The sequence below is a fragment of the Coregonus clupeaformis genome, unplaced genomic scaffold (assembly GCF_020615455.1).
Source record: "Coregonus clupeaformis isolate EN_2021a unplaced genomic scaffold, ASM2061545v1 scaf1878, whole genome shotgun sequence".
Taxonomy (NCBI): Eukaryota; Metazoa; Chordata; class Actinopteri; order Salmoniformes; family Salmonidae; genus Coregonus; species Coregonus clupeaformis.
Genome location: NW_025535332.1, coordinates 54,543 through 72,852, shown reverse-complemented (window position 1 = coordinate 72,852; position 18,310 = coordinate 54,543). Strand labels below are relative to the sequence as shown.

Here is an 18,310-nt window from a genome sequence, read left to right as displayed (position 1 = left end):
TTCCATCTCTCCACCTTCCTCCACATCCTCTTCCCCATCCTCTTCTTCTCCTCCCGGTGATACATCGGCTTCCATTAAGAGGTCCTGGCTCTCCTCCTCACTTACAACCTCTCCACAGTTGCACTCATCGGTTCCCTTCCGACATCCTGCGCAAACTGCCCTATCTCTCGCTCCAGCACATTCCCTCGCATAGTGTCCCTGGTTTCCGCACTTAAAACACCTAAAGTCAGGGCAGTCCTTTAAAATATGTCCAGGTTGAATACACAGGCGACATACCCTAACCTGCTTGTCATGAATCACCCTGAAATATTCACCACCCTCCATTGTCTCGAACTTAGTGGAATACGGCAAGGACTGCACGGTGTCCGTGAACTTTACCTTACAGTATCTTGTCCCATCCACGATTTCCGTCCCCGGCCAGACTCTCCTTCTGATTTCTGAGACCGCAGCTACACCCCAGATCCGCAGTTTATCCAGTATAGCTCCGTCTTCGATATAAACTGGCAAATTCATAAACGAGACTATGAGTTCGTTTGCCATCATATCTCTCGCCATTACCTTCGTGTTCTTAATCATGAACCCATCCATTAAACACTCTTTTCCATTTTCATCCCCCATCGTGACTTCATATTTCCTTTCTCCTTTTATTCTGCACCCCACCACCTTTCCGCACACATCTTTAATTGATCTTAGTAATTCCATCGTTGTTATCTTGTCTTCTCCCATCAATTCCACTGCCACTGTTCGTTCCTTGCCGTATTTTGAGCCACCTTCAGGTCCAAGTTTTGTCCGTTGCGCATTGCCTTTGTCTTTATCCGTTCCATTATTCTTTTGCCATGTTGTCCGTCATTAACCAAACAGAAAAAAGTCTCAAAAACTCACCCCCAAGCAGCAGAACTGCAAGGGGGAAAAAACTAACTAACCTTAAACTTAATTGAATTCAAAATCAAACAATTGTCCTTCAATAAACTAAGAAACTCAAGCAAATAGTTCTCTCCCAAACACTCACTTACAGCTTAATCACCTGCACCTGTCTCACTCAACTCACCGGAAGGGCGTATTCAGGCTGGTATGGCTGTAAGCGAGAGAACAACTCTTGGTACAGTATATAAAGAAATGAACAAAATTTACCAGTGATTCGAATTTCCATGCAACTTAATGAACCGACTAAAAACAAAGGCTGAATGTAATGCCTATATTTTGAGGGGAACGCTTTGTCTATTATTTAATTTGACCAGGGCAGCACATACAAACTGCATTTAGTCCAATAAAAATACATGATATTATTAGGTTGATAAATAAAAGGCAGTTGCTCCATGACACATATATTTTGATGGAAACGCACTGTCTATTATTTAAATTGATCAGGGCAGGGCAGGGCAGCACATACAAACTGCATTTAGTCCAATAAAATTACATGATATTATTAGGGTGATATATAAAAGGCAGTTGCTCCATGACACAAGAGTACCCTCCAGTGGAACAAAAGCTTACAGCACCTGGTATTCCCAGGCGGTCTCCTATCCAAGTACTAACCAGGCCCAATCCTGCTTAGCTTCCGAGATCAGACGAGATCAGGCATATTTTTTTTTTTCTCTTTTTTATTATCAAAAATTCAATTTTTACAATATTTACAGTACAATATTACAATGAACAATACAGCAGACACTATCCTAACATAGGCAGGTGAACAATTCACCCCCTATCAAATCAAAGAACCCAAAGAAATAAAAATACAGAAAAAACCCAGACATGACTAAGACATAACAAAATCCACCCACAAAATAGGCAGATAAAAGCCACCCCTATCAAAAAATAAACAAAGAAAATATTCAAAATAATTCTTTCAAAAAATAATCTAATATAGACATTAGACATACTCCATTTCAGAAGTTAACCCTAACTCCCCCTCCTCCCTCCTCCATAGACACTAAAGTACTCCCCTTTATAAACATACTTTCAAATTTCTCTAGTTTTGCATTATACATTAAATCCACCTGCTTTCTTAAACCTGCTTTAAAAATTACCCAGACATTCACCTTTTTCCCTTCAAAATGTTTCATATTCCTTCTACAGTAAATTGCATACCTCACAAAACTCAACACAATATTCAACAGGTACACATTCACACCCAAACATTTCCCCATTACTCCAAATAATATTAACCTATCCCATACAAAGCTTTCTAAAAACTCTTTTCTCCAGTGCCTCCACAGTAAAATTTTTACTTCCTTAAAAAAACCTGTCAGACTTGGACATTCAACAAATAAATGCAACAGACTCTGGCTTCATCATACACACATCACATTCCCGCCTTACATCGCGGTTTATCTGATGTAAAATAATATTTGTGTATATACGATTATGCCGTATCATAAAATCCATGTTCTCACAATTTCGTTTATTCCCAAACAAAACCAAATTCTCCCACATCAAAGAAACATCCAAATCAATAAACATTTTTTTCCACATCCTCTCAGCCGCAGGCCTCACACACACAGACTTCAACATACACTTGTACAATCTTTTCTGTGTTACTTTTGATAAAACTTGTTTCCCCGATCCTTTACCCACATAGAGACTTGGCAGCACATACAAGTCCTCATATTCCCCCCTCCCCATTTATCACTTTTATCCACTCACCCGGAATGCATAATTTAATTCTTTCATATATCTGCAATACTAATTTTCTCTCCACTGTATCATCAACCTCCCACACAGTATCCAGAATTGCCTGCCCCCTTAAAAACCCCGGTATAACCTCGTAAAGAAAATCTTTTACCAATATTAACCCAGCCTTCATGAACATTTTGTTGTACAGCACCTTCCCACCACTCTCTATTTTCGGATTCAAAAACACAGGCTGATTAAATATGTTGTCCTTATTTGTACATGTGTACTCAATCTTAGGAAGAAATTCCCCCATGCCAAGAACACCTCTTTATAGAACTCAGGCAAACCCTCCAACATATCCTTCTTCCATGCCATCAATAATCCACTTTCTTCACAACCCCCACTTCTGTACAAAAATGTTTAAAAAACCTTTTCCATCCATAATCTACCTCCCCCATATAAGTATTTTTGCACAGTTTTTATTCTCATTGCTTTTCTCTTCACATCCAAATCTACCAATTTCAACCCCCCATCCTTTAAATCCGAGATAAGAGTTGCCCTTGCAATCCTAGTCCCCTTCCCCTCCCATAGGAAATCTGTAACCAAACCATTGAATTCTTTTAACACCCATTGTGGCATATCCAACGAACCTAGAACATAGATACATTTGGATGCCACCAAAGAATTAATCACCACCACCTTCCCCCTCAAGAACAGTTTTCTTGCCTTCCAATAGGATAGAGTATGTTTTATTTTATTCAAAACCCCAGTCCATGTCTCATCTCTCGTCCCTTCTTTATCCACCCCCAAAACCACCCCTAAAGTCTTTATATAACCTTCAGCCTTTTTGAAAGGGAATCCACAGTCCACTTTTTTCATCTATCCCCACATACATTATTTCAGATTTTTTCAACATTAAGTTTTGCCCCTGATGCCTTGCCATATACCTCAAAACACTCCATTACATTCTTCACACTTTCAACATCTATCACAGTACATGTAGTATCATCCGCATATTGCTGTATAACACTCTCCCCCATCCGGTATCCGTATACCTCGAATTAATTTGTTTGCTTTAATCATTACTGCAAGCGGCTCCACCGATAAACTATAAAGAGCAGCTGATAACGGACATCCCCTGCCTAACAGATCTCTCCAGAGGAAAAGAATCTGTTAAAATCCCATTACATTTTACTCTACTCCTTGCATATCCATTCAGTAGTCTAATCCAACCTATCATTCTTTCACCAAACCCAAATTTCCCAAGTGTACGCAGTAAAAAGGAATGATCAACTCTATCAAAAGCCTTATTTAGATCCAAACTCATCACAAACCCCCTTCCTCCCCCATATGCTTTATCACATCCCTTATTGTTCCCACTGTGTCAGAAATATCCCTCCCTGGTACACTATATCCTTGTGTCTCTGCTATTACTCCTCCCATAACTTTTTTAACTCTATTAGCTAAGACCTTGGCTAAGATCTTATAATCACAATTTAAAAGTGTCAACGGTCGATAATTATCCAAATTTTCACGACTCCCTTTATTTTTATACAATATGGTTACAACTCCTGTGGCCAGCGAATCTGGCACCACTTGAGTCTTTTCAATATATTCATACAGTTTTCTTAAAATTGGAGCCAACAAATCTGCAAAAGATTTATAAAATTCCTGCAGTTAGGCCATCAGACCCCGGACTCCTATTGCAATTAGCTTCTAATATGGCTTCCTTAATGTTAGTTAGACTCATATCTTCATCACACATGTTTTTTCTCCTTCTGTTAACTTAGTATCCACATGTTCAAGCACCTTATCCATACAGGCTTCATTAACCTCTTCTTTTTTAAATAAGCATTCATAATATCTCTCGACCGTATCCAGAATCCCCACCAAATCATTAACCTTTTCCCCTTTATCATTAATTAACTCCGTAATATAAATCTTCTCTTGTCTTCTTTTTTCTAAATTCAAGAAAAATGAAGTACATCTTTCCCCCTCTATCGCATATTGCACTCTACTCCTTACAATCGCCGCATTGCATTTCTTCTTCTCATATTCATCAAGTGCATCCTTAGCCAGTAAATAATCCTCCACCCCATGACCTTCATCCTTTTCTATACACTCAAGTTCATGTTTAACCTTCTTACGTAGTTCCCTTTCCTTCTTTTTTCAAAAAATAATTCCTCTTAACAGCATATTTTATAGTCAATTCCTTACATTTGGTTTTCAGCCCCTCCCACCACAACCCCATATTCACCTCCATTAACTGTTGTCTTTTGGCCTTCCCAATACATTCTGATATCATCTCAATATAATTTTCCTCCTCTAGCAAGCTATTATTTAAACACCACAGCCCACCAGATTTAGTATGTGTCCTTACTCCACAAGAAAATACCACCGCCATAGCATGATCACTAAAAGCTGTAAAAACATACTTAATTTCTTTCATAAAATTCCTTAAACCCTCATTTACTAAAAACCAGATCTATTCGCGTCTGTTTCAACTCCCTAAAACCACCTGCCTTCTAGAAATTCCTCTCTTGTTCGGATTCTCCTCCCTCCATATATCAATCAAACTGTTTTCAAACATAATCTTCCTTAAGACCCCCCTAGATACGTCATTTCTAAAAATAGCTCCCCTTTTCATATCTAATCTATTCATTTTAACATTAAAATCCCCTACTAAAATACAGTTACCCTTGCACCATTTCCCTAATTCTAAAAATAAATTATTTCGCTCTATCTCATTATTCGTGCATAAATATTTATAATCCTAAAAACCCTATTCATATATTCAAAATCCAAAATTAAAATCCTCCCATTATTATCATTATATATCTTCTTCACATTTTCTACTACATCCTTCCTTAATAAAATTGCGACCCCACTTGAATTTCCCCTGCCATTGTTAACATAAATAAAATCCCTCCATATTTGTTTTACTTCTAAAACACATGCATTATCCCAGTGCGTCTCTTGAATACATAAAATATCTGAATTCTTCATTTGTACTATTCTATTAAATTTTCCCATTGTTCTCAAACCATTTGCATTTATTGACATTATATTTACCATTCTAATAAATAATAGAATAATAAAATATAATTTCATTATCCTCTACCTGTTATCCAGTTTCTTTCCTCTTCCACCCTTTCTCTCCCCCTCTTCCCCCGCTTTCCTCTTCCTGTATCCTTCCCTCGTTCTTTCAATCTTTTCTCCATCATCCGTGTCCGATATCTCCTCCAAGTCCATGTTATCCATCCAACTCAATTTCTTGTCACCCTCATCCGTTGTGCTCCCCATTTTCATCTCCGTCTCTGGTATTGTCATCGTTGTGCTCCCCGTGTTCATCTCCGTCTCATGTATAGCCGTCGTTGTCGTTTCTGTTATTGTTCTCAAACTCGAACCCCTCTCCATTTCTTCACCCCCGAGGTACTTGTTAGTACTGTGCTATCCCCCAATACCTGTGAGTCCCCCGTGCTTCCCCCAGTCCACTCCCCCTCCTCCTGAAAACTCCCTCTTCTTATTTCTGAGTCCATACTACTCCCAATTTCATTCATCTTCTGGTCCTTCTCCTTCTTCCTTCCTCCGTCTCTCCACTCTCCACCACGTCCTCTCCTCCATCTTCTTCTCCTTCTTGCGACAATACAACTTCTTCCTCGAATAGTGCTTGACTCCCCTCTTCATCCTTATCCTCTCCACAGTTGCACTCCGCCAATCTCTTTCTGCATCCACCACAGAAATTCCTTTCCCTCTCTCCAACACATTCTCTCACATAGTGTCCTTGCTTGCCACATTTGAAACACTTAAATTCAGGGCAGTCTTTAACTATGTGCCCGGGTTGAATACACAACCGACACACTCTGACCTGATTGTCATGAAGGACCCTAAAATATTCTGCTCCCTCCAACGTCTCAATTCTTGTAGAGTAAGGCAATGATGTCACTTTTTCTGTGAACTTGACTTTGCAATAACGTGTCCCATCAGCCACCTCCGTTCCTGGCCAAACTCTCCTCCTTATCTCCGATACGGCTTCCACTCCCCCATCTAATCAGCTTGTCCAGTATCTCACTATCTTCTACATATACTGGGAGATTCATAAAAGACACCACCAATTCCTTCACATTAACGTCTCTCGCCACAATCCTGGTGTCCTTTATCCGTATTCCATCCATTAACCGTTCTTTTCCTTTTCCGTTTCTCATCGTAATTTCATACTTCTTTTCTCCTTTCATTCGGCATCCCACCACCTCTCCACACGCCTCCTTAATTGCTCGTAGTAGTTCCATTGTCGTCACTTTGTCATCTCCTTCCAACTCAATTGCCACCGTGTATTCTTTGCCATATTTCCTTCCTTCTTTATCTTCATTTTTCTTCCGTTTCGCCTTTTCGTTGTCTTTGTCCATTCCGTTTGTCATTTCCATGTTGTCCGTCATAGTGCTTAAAAAAAAAACTCTCCCCCAAGCAGCAAAACTGCAAGGGGGGAAAACTAAAACAAAAAATATATTTCGAAATCCAATTAATTAACAAAAATAGCTCTCTCGAAAAAACTCTTCAGCAAACACTCACTCACAGCTCAAACCTCGCACCTGTCGTCACTTCTCCAATCAGGATGGGCGTATTCAGGCTGGTATGGCCGTAAGCGCAGGAACAACTCTTGGTACACTATATAAAGACATGAACAAAATTTACCAGCGATTCGAATTTCCGTGTAACTTAATGAACCGACTAAAAACAAAGGCTGAATCTACTGCCTATATTTTCAGGGAAACGCACTGTCTATTATTTAATTTGATCAGGTTAGGACAGGACACACAAACTGCATTTAGTCCAATAAAAATACATGATATTTTTAGGGTGATAAATAAAAGGCAGTTGCTCCATGACACAAGAGCACTCTCTAGTGGACCAAAAGCTTACAGCACCTGGTATTCCCAGGCAGTCACCCATCCAAGTACTAACCAGGCCCAATCCTGCTTAGCTTCCGAGATCAGACGAGATCGGGTGTATTCAGGATGGTAAAGCGTGAGCGAGTGAACAACTCTTGGTACACTATATAAAGACATGAACAAAATTTACCAGTGATTCGAATTTCCGTGCAACTTAATGAACCGACTAAAAACAAAGTGTCGTATCGCGTAAGTGCTGGCAATTATTGCTGATAAACAAAGGAGTCCGCTCATACTGAACTTTGATCATAAGGTTTATTCAGATCACAAGCTTTCAGCATAAGTTACAGGTGACATGCCCACCCGGAGAGCGACGCCTCAGATTGCAATGGCCGCTCTGACTTCTTCTTCGTTCAGCCCCTACTTATAAACAATGCAAAAAGATGGGTGCTCCCTCTTCTGGCCAATCACCAGTCTCCCCTGGGGCGTCACCCTCCAAACGGCTACATTTGAACTAAGATAAACATCCTCTGCTTCCATTAAGAAAGTCATAATCTTTAATACACGACATTTCCCCCCTTCGAGACGAACTAAAAGTCTCGAAAACAAACAGAATAGGATTATGACAACAATTTATCTTATTGAGTATCTTTAACATTAAACCAAAAAACATTATTCTCTAGAGTGTATATACCTTTCTATGAAATATGAATAACTGTTTATGAAGTGTAAGAGCGAAAAACTGTCCGGCAACCTTCGTTCCAAATCCATCCATCCACGGTCCCTCTGCCCCAGGCAACCACCTCGGTACTCCCGATAAACTCATAAACAATGTAACTGCATTTGAAACTATGATGCAATTAAATACACATGTAAGCCCCTGCAAACAAAATCCTATCCAAAAATGTCCACTTTCAGGCTGGTCAACCCATTGGACCCTACAGTGGACCTCTCCCTGCCTAGACTCCCTGTCCCTAAGCATCAACGAAATAAACAAAAACATCTAAGATCCCCACATGTATTCAATAACATCAAATATCATTCTACAAAAATTAATACGTAAGAGTATGACACAAATTATGTATTACACATGTCTATATTTCATTGCAGACACTGGAATGTAGTCCACTACACTTCATCTCCCCGTAGTCTCGACTTCCAATGGATTGTTGATGATGGAATCGGAATCTCTCCACACCCTCTTTGCTTCATCTCCTCCAGTCATTGTCCTTTCATATTGTCCTTGTTTGAGTATTTCAATCTCCACATGTTCCCCCAAATGCTTCTGGAAGAAAAGAAAAGACCAAACAGTATCTTTTGCAAAACAACACTTTCAAATTAAACATCAATATCAACTAAGAATATAAAAATGATATATAAATGATGTATGAATCACATTAATGATAGAATAATGAACTAGGATAATTATTCATTCATACACTTCCCCCCTTTGATTCATAAAATCATACTAAAATCACACTAATATTGAAAAAAAAATTGAAAAATGATCAAAACATCAAAAATGATATTTATCCATTCAGTTCCACTTGTCCATCTTCATCCAGATCAGGAACAGTCAACACCGGCATCTGAGTGTTGTCTCCAGGCATCACTCTCCAACCTATCTCAATATCATAGCTTTCTCAAAGGTCAGTAACAAATTACAAACCTCACACACAGTGCTATCAAAGCTGCAACTAAAATCTGAACCATCACTGCCCCTACTGGGTCTACCTGATCTCGCAACCAAGTCTTCGCTGACTTCCGCTCCTTCAGATCTACCAAATGCATCCCTTATATTCTTCAATGCATATATAACCCTAGTGATAATATCTGAACTATCTGGACTCAAAGTATAAGTAATATTATCAATATGATCTTCCCCAAATGTTACACCATACCATGGAAAAAGTCCCCCCTTCTCCCTTAGATTTAAACTTCAATGATAGGCTTGAAGACTATGACATGTAGCCATGTCTCTTTTCATCCTATTTTCAAACCCTAAATTCAGATTTATCTGTGTCCGGTGCTACCCCCTCTTTTAATGGTAAAACCTCATATGGAAGCTTCAACGTTGACATGTAACAACATCCTTTCCATCAATAGGTAAGCATATATCGCTTTATCACCACAAACCCACCAAATATCTCTAAAATTCCCAATAGTTACATTGACAGGCAAAAGCTGATCTTTCACCATCAAAGTCCTGCTCTTCTTACTACCTGATACATAAAAAGTTACATTATATTTGTCCTCTCTAACCTTATGTTCGTGCTTATCCAAAGTCATCATATAATCATCACAATCTGATATTCCCATAAACATACCCTTTACATCATATGTTTTATTAGAACAAAAACAACTTTTAGCCCTCACTGCTTTCACCTCAAATGCTTCAGGGTTCGCTGTTACCTGACTTTCCTTCACATCTAACAAATTCACACAAGTTAATTCACTTAACCCAATAACCCTTAAACCTAGGCTTAAACACATGTTTTGACAACGACATTATTTTATCTGTTACTGATTGTTGTTGCTGATACAACAGTCATGTCAAAGCATAAGATTGACACATACTTGATAGAGGTCGAACCCCACGTGTCTGGTGCTGGAATTCTCAACAGACCCTCAAGATTCCTCACTGATCTTACAGAATGAGCTGCTATCTCTAATTTTCACAACAGAAGAATCAAACCCATCCATTTAGTTTCTCTCTTCTCTAGCGAGCGGTACTGCAGATACCTCTCCTTGTCTGTCATTAAAATCAAAGACCTCATCCTGTCCTCCATGATAGTATCCTTCACTATTTCAGATGAATCTATATTGACAGCACTCTCTATCCGTATCATAAACCCCTGAGTCTCTCTTGCTGCCTCCTTTAATTTCAGAAAAGTTGTTGTCGGTGTCGTACTTCCTACATTTGCTATCGCCATCGTATCATTAATCCCTTTCCAAAGCTACCATTAAAGTAGTTGATTTAGTTGATGTATTAACCTTAATTATTTCTAGTGGGAAAGTTACCAATATACTCTGTGTATTATTTACTGTTGGAGTGACTACTGTAACATATTCTTCCTGACCTCCTTTGATTAGGTGCAACAGCTTCTACTCCTGGTCCTGATAACAATACTTATTCTCCATAATTATCTCTCCATGTGGGAGGAACGTCCCCATCCTAACCCTAATAAGTCTTTTTCCCCCTAAAATTGGTGCTGGAGCTATTGGTTCCCTTATAATCAAATGCGATATATTTATGGCTTTAATAACTATCAATGTTGAAAGAGTTAAATTGCTTCTCACTGTTGTTTTAATAGACTGAAGTGTTAATGTCCTTAGTTACTTCATCCATTTTCCCCAAAGCTTTGAACTCTTTGCTTGTACTTCCATCTATCACCACTAGTGTCACTTTTTCCAACTCTCAGTCCTACCTCTAATCCCTGACTTTCAAACTTTTGATTATAAAAAATACACCTATAATGACCTTGATCTCCCTGCTGGGAACTGTAACTATAGATACTCAATTACCCTCAATCTTCTCTTCTCATTCAGCAACGCATACTTTCTCAATGCATCTGCTCCTAACAGATCTAAACTCCTACCATATCTTCCCACTAAACTCTAAAATGTCCTTCACCACTGTTCTCTCTCTCTTACTACTAACTTTGAAACTTAGCTTACTGTCTTAGAGTTCCTTCAACCTAGTTCTCCTAAATTATTTTAATCTAATCTTTTCTCCTAACCTTTAAAAACCTTTTCCACTGATTTATTCACAAAATCCCTTTACCACCAAATTTTAGGATATGTGATTGGGAAGGTCCCCACCTGCTTCTGACTTCTTTACACACAGACTTGGCAAACAACTAAACACCTTTTAGCCTAGCCTGAAATCCCTTGGTGTAAGAATGTAACCCAGAATAACAGTCACCCCTTTAAACTTTATTTTTCAGACAGATTGTCTAAAAGGCAGTCTAATAGATTATCATCCTTCCTATGATATTATCTTTTTAAGCAAATATGATTCCCAAAAACCCTACTTTTTAACATCTTCTACCAGACAGCCGTCTAGTGTACATCCTATTGTACAGTTCAATTTACACCATGCATCTCTTCCCAACACTGCAATAGGTATATGTTCTAATATTAGTATTGTCTATTTTAATTTCTCTTTGATTTTTTATAGCAGAGCTCAATTGGTTCCTTAAGAGTAATTAGCTGTTTTACTACCTCAAATCCCTATCCTAATTAGTTAATTTTACATAGTGAGATGTTTAACCTCTTTAGGCTCAACACAGATAAAGTTTCCCACTATTCACCATCACTTCTCATAGTCCTCTGGTTTTACTTCAATTGTTAGATATTTTCTCTTCTTCTCTAATCGGTGCTATCAGCTGACACCCCCTTCGTATCTTCTAGGCACTCTAGAATCCTTAGGGTTCACCTGGAGAACAGGTGATCTTGACTGGCCCCCTGTATCTTCCTTAAAAATGTTCTCTGTTGTTTCCTCCTGGCCCATTGCACTCACAGGTAAAGTGACCAACCTGTCCATAATTATAACAGTCTTCTGAAAGTTGCTGGAAGTGTAGCTGAAATCTTCCTCCTCCTTCTAAGCCTTCTCGTCCTCTTCCTCTCCAATTCTGTGTCTGTCCAGAAACTGGCTGTGGATATGGAACACCTGGTACCCCCCTTGGTGGCTGGTACAATTGCATTTGATCTTGTTCAGTTGAAGCTGTAACAGTGATTGTTGATTTGGTTCACTCTGATTCTTCATAACCAAAGCTTCTCTTCTCCACCAGTTGTGTTACTTCTTCTAAACTAGTCGCTTTATCCAGGCATGATAAGCATCGGTCTATATCTTCTTCTATTTCTTCTGTGCCAGTCCTTGTAGGACAAACTCCTTTTGAATACACAGCACCTTTAGTCTCCTCTTTATCGCTGTCTTCATCTGAACTCGAATCTCTTGTATCCTTCTTCCTTCAACTTCCATCAGAGATCAAATCTCTAGTATCCTTCTTTCCTCTCTTGCCAACTTCCTTCTGATCACAGAGTCATATCCACCCATGATCTCTTCTCAATCACTCTGATCTTCATCTTCATCATCTTCTTCAAGTTCCATCTTCCTTAACCTCACTCTTCTCTTTCAGACATCTCATTTTCTTCCTTCTGGAGTTTTGGATTCATCTTCATTGTCGTTTCTGCTTGTCCTCTATCTATTATTCATCTTCATCTCTGATGCAACAATCCCCCTCCTGGATGATCCCTGGAAGCTGAGGATAAACATCCCTAAGCTCTACTTCCTTCTCGTAAGGTGGGTGTCTTTTTGCTGAATCCGTATGTGAGAAAGGTGTACTAACTTCTGCCATTAGTTTTTCTGTCGCCTTCTCTATACCTTTGTTTATCTTATCGCTGGAATCTTTTATCAGTTTTTGTTTGAGAATGAAGGGCAGCTTTTGTTTCATTTGCCGGATAACCTAGCAATACTTTAGTTAAAGGATTACCATTTTGTACTATATCAACCGGTGTAATGACTTTCATAGCCTTGATGTCGTTTTTCCCCATTGTAACAACCCTTTTATATTCCTTTATCGTGAATTATTTTATTTTAGACTATATAGCCTATGGCTTCCCCCTTCAATTATTAATATAAACCAAACAACCCAATTTTTTTTTAATAAATCAATAAAAATACGAATATGAAAAAATTCAATTAAACTTTTTATTCAAAAACCATTTCTAATTGATTCCCAACACATCTGTAATTAACCCAAGTGATGCACATAGCCTCCAAAATGCAATTTTTAATGAAATAGTATTTGCCAAGCCTATGTGAAATTGTCATAACATCAGATATCCTGTAGGGGGAAGATTTTGTAACCAGACCAGTACCAAACCCTTGACTCGATCCTCTGCCGCGTCACGCCTTGTCACGTCACGCACACGTTAGCCCCTCCTCTCTCTCTCCTCTGCTCTCGTCCTATCGCCTCTCATATGACAAGAACAGAGACACAGAAAAAGATTTTAGTAGTTACTGCAATCACTGAGTTATTTCAACCATATTCAATATTCCTTCGTTCACATTCGCTCTAAGAATCCACTCAGAACTAAATAGATCGCTCAAAACATTTTTATTTTACCCCGAGTTGTTGCCCTTTTTTGACAACATTGGTTTAAAGGTTATGCTCTAACTCTGCTCCTGTTTATTCAATTAGCAAAATTCCTTTTGCCACATGTTCAGGGTCACCTGTAGCTCTACAGATATCAATATGAATACAGTACATTGTCCCCTTCACATCTTAAACGGGAAGTTTTAACAATACATCTTATGTCAAATTCCATTGTAACTAATTGCCATGGGAAAGCAGTCAAGTCAGCCATCCCATTGATAAATTCATCAAAAACAGTCAAAGGACAGAACATTTGAAATGTATTTGTACAGTTCAGTATCCCAGTAGTGGACTTTATTACTTAAAGACATAGTGTACATTTTTTGTAACAGGTATGGAAAAGACTGAATTTGACTGTGAGCTGACAGCAAGGTGAGAGTTGGAGGAGTATTTTTAGTGGGAGAAGAGCTTTTTGGAAATAGAATGTGTTTGACTAGAGGCTGACAGCATGGGAGGGGTGGAGTGAGTGGTCTCAGATGTGTTTATAAGCAGCAACTAAGCAGCCTGGAGCATTGTACTTCCTGGATAGCTGAAGTGATTGTGTAAAGGTTTTTATTTACTGTTATTTCACTTTTCAATAATATAGATGGCTCAGTGCGTTCTCTATTTCGTTCATGTCCACTTTGCTTTAAGGTTGTGGTTGGCTTCAGTCAGCACCTTAGGCAAGTACACAACGTTCGGAACACTGAGGAGAGGATTCTCCTTTGTAATTGGCAGTGGGGCCGTGTCAATATCAGGCAGGAGCGGTGTCCAGTGACAGGATGCTCCACCCATGTCAGCAGGCTGGACCGGCATATGGACTCCCATACAGAGCTCAACAGAGCACAGAGGAGACAGGCTTTAGAGGAGGTGAAGAGACGTCTGACAATGGAGAGGCTGGCGGCATTGAGGGCGTCGATCCCTGCCATCCCAGTGGCCACCGATTTTGATATTGTGGAGACTGCGATGCAAGAAGAAGAGGAGGATAACTTTTTAGATACTTTTGCAGAGGAAGAGGAGGAAGAGGGCTGCACTAATGATTACTGCCACTGCCAAGCACAACTTTTGAGGCTGCAGAAAGCTGTGAAAAGAGAGGGATGAGGCCCTGACCAAGAAAAGTGAGACCATCCAATCCATTAGAGAGGACAACCTGAAGCTGATCTCTAAGCTGCATAGAGTGAGGAAGAGGTACCAGCTACTGAAAAGGCAGATGGGGATTCTCCAGGGTGAGTCCGGCAAAGGAGAGGTCGGCAAAGAGTTCCCTCAGCTTTCAGGCTGAGGCAGACACAGCCCAAGAGGAGCTGCAGCTGGACCAAGTGACAGGTTCAGGGGACCAGACAGAGGAGGCTACAGCGTCCGGATCTGGCAGCAAACTTATCTTCCCGGGCTCTGCCATTAGTAAGTACTGTTTCTTTAAATAGTGTCAAGTGTTTGTGTTGGAAAGTTTTTTTTTTTTTTTTTAACAGCCTGACTGATTCATGTTGCCTCATGAGATTGTAATTATTGTCTAAAATGTTATGTTTCTTTGACAGGTGTGTTTCTTGAGGGATTCAGGAAGACCTGTGAGGGCCCCAATCCAAATTATAAGCTAAGGGGAAATTGTGCCGGAAAGATCAAAAGGGTGACGCAATTGTTGAACTACATGGCGAAGGATGAGACCTACCAATCCAATCTCATTTTCCTGACTAACCATGACAAAATAAGGGGGTAAGCAGAGTTCTTTCTTTTTAGTCTCATCAGCGTTCATTAACAATGCAGTAATTGATTGTATGATTTGTGTGTGTGTGTGTGTGTGTGTGTGTGTGTGTGTGTGTGTGTGTGTGTGTGTGTGTAAAGGTGAAAGACAGCAAGGAAGCCAAGGTGGTTTCCAGAAAGACCCTGCTGGAGTGCCAGTCTCTTGCCAAGGCCAAGATCCCAGAAGTGCTGAGTAAGTGTTTCTAAATCTGTGATGTCACTGTTATTACACACTTATTAACGTCAGACATGTATAGAGTGCAGTGTAAAGATGCCTGTTATTATTTTCATGTCCCCACAGAAACCTTGGAAGAAACAAGGACACAGAAAAATCAGTACCAGTTTAATGGATACCTGTGGGCCTACTTTACCTCCATAGACGGCCATAGACCGGGCCTGGATAAGAACATGTTGGTGGAGGAGGTGGAGGAGGCTAAATGTGACCAGTCTGGGATGTATCTGATCAGTGTAAGTCTATAAACTGTGATGTCACGAGAGGCTGTGTCCTGGAGGGACGTTACATCCCCCTGAGGTGGCTGCAAACCCAGACAGCTATGGCTCCATCTGCTGGTATGGTCGGGAACTCCACCCCTCTATGGCCAATCTTCCCACGCAGCTGAAACAAATGAGGAGCTGATGAGCTGAAGGTTTGGGAAGGGAAGAGACACACTGAGGGAGTGTGTGGGGGGTGAAGAGACACAGTCTCCAAGCTGGGCTCTCTGGAGGACAAGAGTGCTGCACGTCCACTTCCATGAGGAATATAAGGATTTGGAGATACTTACCTTTGGGAAATACTCACCTTTGGATATATGCACCTGTGGAAATACGTGTGGGGATTTTGGAAGGACGTTTTGCTGGGTTGGCCACTAGCTGCAACGGGAATACAGTAAGACTGGGGAAAAGTTATTTGAGCGAGGGAGAGTTATGATTTTGGATGTGGAAGAGACATCCATGAACTGTTAACCCTTAAAGAGCCACCAGAGAACAGAGTTGTGTTATACTTTCGTTAGTTTCCCAAGACCTTTAATAAAATCCTTGTTTTGGTTGAACCTGGTCTCCTTGCACTACTTGAGCAATCCCGCTGAAAGCTGTGTAGCCTCTCGTGACATCACAGATGGTGGAGAATACGGGCACGCTCAAGCGTTAATAGTGCATGTCGGAGGAGGATACCGAAGGTTTGATCACCCAGTTTTCCAAGTTGGCCGTAGGCTCCCCGCCGACTGAAATGGAGGACATATTGAAAGCCCTTGTTGCTGGCCAGCAAGCCCAGATGCAAGCAAACGTGGCTCTCTTGGAGGAGCAAAAGAAAGCCAACCTTCTGAAGGCAGAGGAATTGCAGTTGCAGAGACAGAGGGTTGTCCAAAATACCCGCCTCAACAAAGGCAAGTGACTTTATATCTAAGATGGGAGCTACCGATGACATTGAGGCATACCTGCATGCATTTGAGGCCACGGCCACTAGGGAAGCCTGGCCCAAGCAACAGTGGGTTGGTCTGTTAGCCCCTTTCTAACCGGGGAAGCGCTGAATGCTGTCCGGGACCTGGGCCCTGACCAGGTTACTGACTATGATGCCCTGAAGTCTGAGATCCTCAGCAGATATGGACTCACAAAGTTTGGTATGGCCCAGCGCTTTCACAGTTGGACCTTCCAACCAGACCAACCTCCTCGGGCGCAGATGCATGAACTTGTCCGAATCGCAAGGAAATGGCTGGATCCGCAGAGGAATACAGCAGCGGCGGTGGTGGAGGCCGTTGTGGTGGATCGTTACCTACGCGCCCCCTGCCTTATGAGGCAAAACGGTTCATCAGTCAACAGGCCTTGACCACAGCTGATCTGACCGTGGAAGCTGTGGAAAAGTACCAGGCCACAGCGGAGATGCCGAATGCTTCGAAAAGACCCCAGGAGTGCGGCCCCACCACAAATGGGAAGAACCCGTCCAAAGGACCCAGGTCTCGAACCCAGCCACGTCAGGACTTATCCCGGCTCCAGGGGGAGCCAGAAACCAGGCGGGTCCAAGAAGAGTACACCAGGAGGGGGAAACTCGACAGTGTTACCGGTGTGGGGAGATGGGACATATCTCCTGGCAGTGTGGGAAACCAGCCGATGAACCTATGCCCACTGCGAGTCCTCCAGCTCAGCACCCACACACCGTTTTGCCTCGCTCTTGGGAGTCGTAGATGGCGGCCCAGATCGACCCCCACCTGCCCGGTAACTGTGAATCACCATGATGTGGAGGCCTTACTGGATTCTGGTAGCCGGGCCACCCTGGTGCGTAAGGATTTGGTGGGCCCAACGTGTCTGACCCCGGGAGAAAGTCCTCCCAGTTTCCCGTGTCCATGGGGACACCAGAGAATACCCCATTACTGAACTTACAATGACCAGCACACGGGGAACCATACACACGACGGCGGGGGGTGGTTGATTCCCTCCCCGTCCCTGTCCTAATTGGACGAGACTGCCCAGCCTTTTACCCACTCTGGAGAGAGTCTCAGGAGAGGATAACCCGAGTACCTCGGAAACGGAGAGGCAAGACTCATCCTGGGAAGGCTCCGGTGCAATCCTCCGAGTTACTCACTCCCGCCCGGGCTCTGATAGGGATGGCAGGTGCCCAGACCAACACCGAGACGGAGCTACAGAATCTGGACAAAGAACTGTCTGGTCTGAAGGGGACCGCTGAGAGGTATCGTTTGTTAAAGCAACAGTTAGACATGAAGACAGAAGAGTTAGATATCCTCCAGGCTAAACTCCAACAGAGCTCCTTCCTAAGCAACAGGAGGAGCTGGAGAGGCTGCGCAGGACCATCGAGGAGTGTGAGGAGACCCTGCGCAGTAGTAAGGAGGTCCAGAAGAAGGCAGAGGAGAAGTACAAGGTGTTGGAGAACAAGATGAAGAATGCGGAGGCAGAGAGAGAGAAGGAACTGAAAGCTGCTCAACA

General features: G+C 41.5%; 1 long non-coding RNA gene and 1 other non-coding gene across 2 annotated transcripts; one reads left to right on the top strand and one right to left on the bottom strand.

The window, feature by feature from the left end:
- Positions 1–7,526: 7,526 nt before the first annotated feature.
- Positions 7,527–7,644, bottom strand: LOC123487910. The gene has a single exon (XR_006659902.1). It is a non-coding gene; the product is annotated as a 5S ribosomal RNA (ribosomal RNA).
- Positions 7,645–15,255: 7,611 nt separating this feature from the next.
- Positions 15,256–15,840, top strand: LOC121560447. The gene is made up of 3 exons (XR_005998972.1): positions 15,256–15,349; positions 15,479–15,569; positions 15,678–15,840. It is a non-coding gene; the product is annotated as an uncharacterized LOC121560447 (long non-coding RNA).
- Positions 15,841–18,310: the final 2,470 nt, after the last annotated feature.